The following is a 4,482-nucleotide window of genomic DNA, read 5'->3' on the forward strand; positions in this document are numbered from 1 at the left end:
TTTTCAGGATGAGAATGAAGCTCTCGCTTTTATCTATCAATCCTAGGGAAAGTTCTAGATAGCTAATCTAGAAACATGCATTAATGAACAATCCTAATGACAATTACCACAACTCAGCAATCTATAGTTGGGGCTAATCCCTCATAACCTATTTAAACCCTAAATCTAACAGTGGCACTACTCAGACATGGCCAAGCAATTCATGAAAGCAACTAGGTTAGAAAACTTCATAGAATAGTAAAATAGATATTAATGGAGTTCCAATCACAAATTATAACTTTGGATCATCTCTCGAATCTATCACAATCCTAAAACCTTTTGCTGAAAGTAATAAAACTAAAAACACAGAAAAGCACACTTTGCCTCTAACATGGTGGCAAAGATTATATAGTTAGGTTAAAACTCGCCAGGGGTAATCTTGTAAATTGGTGAAGACTTGGGCTTCAAGTCGGTTGTGACCATACGGGCATTCTGCGCGATTCGCTGTCGATCGATGTTCAGGTGTGAACATCTATCGATATTCCTCCTCCAATATCGACTGATGGTCGAGCTCGATGGTCATCTCGGGTGCTTGCTCCAAATATCTCCAAAATGCTCCAAAATCATCACTTATCTCCAAATCACTTTTGAGCTTATAAATATAATAAATAGACTTTATAATATAATAATAGATAGTAAAAACACCTATAAACCATGGATGAAAATGGGTAAAATCCATGGTCTATCACATTCCACATTAAATAAATCGTTGGTGTAAAATTTTGTTACACAAATATGCAAATAATCATAATATCATATTTAAAGTATATTATATATCTAGCTATGTTAATATCATTTAAATTTAATTATATATCATATACGATAGATAAGAATGATTGTTTTGATTTATTTACCCTAAAATGATTGCGAATAAACAAAAGCGGTCGTTTAATTTATATGCGCACACCAACTTATTACATAATAGTAACTGATTTCTTAGTTATTTAATATATAATAATTATTTTATTATTTTATAATATGCAAAAAAATATAAAATAAGTAATAAATATAAATATTTATCCTGCACAAGTTGCGGATCTTAACCTAGTATGTATATGTTTAATAATTTTAAATCTTAAACATTTTCTAAATCTCAGGCTAAAACAAAATAAAGAAATGAGAATAAACTCAAAAATCAATATTTATATCGAGCAATAACCAAAATGAAAAAAAAAACAACACAAAAATGAGAAAAATATTGAAGATAGATAAGATTGGCAGTGAACGTAAACTTTTCATAACCATAATTAATTTTTAAATTGCTAAATCGTGATATAAAACCGAGTTGGCATAGTTTCATTGTAACCAAATAGTAGGCTTGAGATTCTTCGGCCTAAACGTTAGGTTCTTATGCGATAAGTGATTTTTTGACCTAAAATATTTTTAAAAATGGGATCAGCTCATCAATAAACAAATTATGTGATTAACAAAAAAAATTTAAAAATTGTTTAAGGGGCAAAAATACTATTTCGATCAAGATTATAAATATAAATAAAATCATTAATCAGAGGAGACACATGGGCTAGATTAGGGGTCTGCGTTCGGATACCCATTCGGGTTCAGTTCAGATCTATTCGGGTTTCGGATTTTCAGGTTTAAAGATTTCAGCCCCATTCGATAATTTTTAAATTTTGGTTCGGATCTTTGCGGGTTCGGTTTGGGTTTGGACAACCCATTTAAATTATTTTTAAAATTTTAATATTCATTATATGCTTAAAATTTCTCAAATTCTATAAAATAAAATAATATATTACATATAAATTTGTATAATATATGTCAAAATACCTAAAATTAACATATAAATTGGTTTGATTTGAATATTTGAATAGAAAATCATTAGATATTTTAGTATTTTGGTGTTTTGAATATATTTTAGTTATTTTAAACATTTACTTTTGACTATTTATGTATATTTTCAAGTATTTTAAACAACTTAAAAGTATTTTATATATTTTGGATATTTTTAATATATATTAAATTTAAAAATAAATAATATATTTAGGTATATGCAGTAAATCTATTTAGGTTACATTCGGGTATCCGAGATACTTCGGTTCGGCTCGGATTCGGTTTCGGTAATTTAGATACCAAAATTTTGAATCTGTTTGGATATTTAGTTAGTTTTGGTTCGGATTTGGTACTACTTTTGGGATCAGATTGGTTCAGGTTTTTTGCCTAGAACTTTCAAGACTTTTTCTATTTTCTTTATTGTAAACAATCAGAGGAGGAGACACATGGGCCCAGATCAATTATTTTTTAATGAAACATAGTAAGAACTCGGCCCACAAGTGCCACACGGCAGCCATTTTCGCTTCGTAGGGTTTGTATATAAACAAGTTTCCTAATGTGTTAAGAGTAGCCCAGGGGTTGAGCTTATCTGTGTAGAACAGAAAGGAGAGAAGATTGAGGAAGAGCAAAGGTAGAAGAGAAGATAGAGAGGAAGAAATTAGGGATCGAACCCGTTTTGATTTGATGATCGTAATTTGATAAACATTACAGAGAGTTCAGAGTAATATAAAGAAACTAATGGGCTTAAACAATAATAAAATTAATGACCCATTAAGTATAACCGTGGCCCATCTAGGTGCTTATCAATACTCCCCCGGTGGAGAACCAACTTGTCCTCAAGTTGATGAAAAACAGAAGCCAGCTTGTCCTCGAGTTGTCGAACTTTAGAAGCCGTAATCACCAGTGCACCATTGCCGTGATCCTCAATCAATCATGTCACTAATGCACTGGTATATAGTAGAGAAACCAAATTTCTTGTCTTACTTAGTTCTGGTGGCCTTGGTGATTGAAACCAGTCATAGGAATAGAACTCCATCATCTCTTCCCTGCCTTGAAGCTTTTCACTGGTCGGCGTGACCGCTTTGTGATTCAAGAGAGCATCACTCATCCCACTGTTCGAGTACACATAGCTTACACGACCCTCCTTGCTTAAACTACCTTGAGAATTTAACTTTGGAACTTGACTCACATCGCCACATGTTGTGTGCCACTGAATGTTGCTGTCAATATCATTTGCATCTGAAACAGGCGGAAGAGTAACTGGATCCTGAGTTTTGTTGTCTTCTTCAAGCTCTTGCCCAGTCACCTTCTCGAAGAGAGAAAACTCTGGTGATCTCGGCAAGTGAAACATATGGTAACACAAAGCGCTAACATGGAGACATAGAAGAACATTATGCACCACCAATATCCAGTACCAAGACCAATGGTATTGAGTTAAGACTGCCTGCGAGTCCTGAGTTGAATCTCTCATCAAGTTCTGAACTACACCACTAGGATAATGTGAAGCTGGTATGAACGTAATAAGTACATTCTCCAAGTCTTGTGAATTCACTTCATGACAATCAGCAGCTTCTTCAATTATCCTCTTCTCTGCACTAAGAAACAATTTCCCAGTCTTCTCATCATAGAGCTTTAGTGTACTCCCCGGTAGAATAACAGCCTTGTCCTCGAGGCTCCAAATACCAAAAGCTGGTACCGTGATCACACCTTCATAACTTGAAAATCTTTTCTGACCCTCTAGCGATCTTGTAACACTTAGAACAACCACCCACTTGACCTCGTTTTCAGAATTTGTCTGAACGTCCATAACAGAAAGTCTCCTATACTCCGCATTCCACAACTTCTCAGCTATAACACTGCTACAGATCTTGTCTCCTTCAACCTCTATAGCTCCAGGATTCCACACACGGTTGTCATCGACGTTAGGATTTTGGCTACCAGCACCTTCACAATAACTTAAACAATTCTCCACTGCTGCAATAAGGATCGCTTTCCCTCTCTCAGTCCTTAAACGTTTCGTAACCCTTGACGCCTCCTGAATTTTACCAACACAGTAAGCTCTCTCCAGTCTACTGCGTCTTAAGCCCTTCGCCTCGGCATAATGTCTCACAAGTTTAGACTTCCACTCCCCACCATGACGGTGATAAATCTCAAGCCAGACGGAATTGTTTAGCGAAACAGTACCACCAGGTTCCCATGCTTGATTTGCCTAAGAGAATTCAGAAAGTTGATTCCTACGTGAAGTCTTCAATAACCGCCATATCCGCATCTTCACGCTTCTTAAAAATCTGAAACTCTTAAACCCATGTCTCGTGCACAACTTTATTATCTTCAGACCCTTGTTCCAACGTCGCAGCCCTTCTTCCTGATTTTCCTCCAAGCCTGTTACCCCTAGTAAAACCTTCATCTCCTTAAAGCTATCACCAAAGAGACTCCAAAAGGGTTCTGGAAGCTTCAAAGATATCCTGCCATCTGATTCTTTCGGGTCTATCTGTCTCAGTGCCTTAACGAGAATATTCATAACCATCAACTCCTTCTTTCTAGTCTTGTGATAAGACCAATTTACTGATAGCTTGTTCTGGAGCACCACCCGTCCTGTGTAAATAGCATTTCTTATGTGACGTCTACCTTTGAACCGAACTTTGTGAAATCCAC

The sequence above is a fragment of the Brassica oleracea genome, chromosome C8 (assembly GCF_000695525.1).
Source record: "Brassica oleracea var. oleracea cultivar TO1000 chromosome C8, BOL, whole genome shotgun sequence".
NCBI classification, from domain to species: domain Eukaryota; kingdom Viridiplantae; phylum Streptophyta; class Magnoliopsida; order Brassicales; family Brassicaceae; genus Brassica; species Brassica oleracea.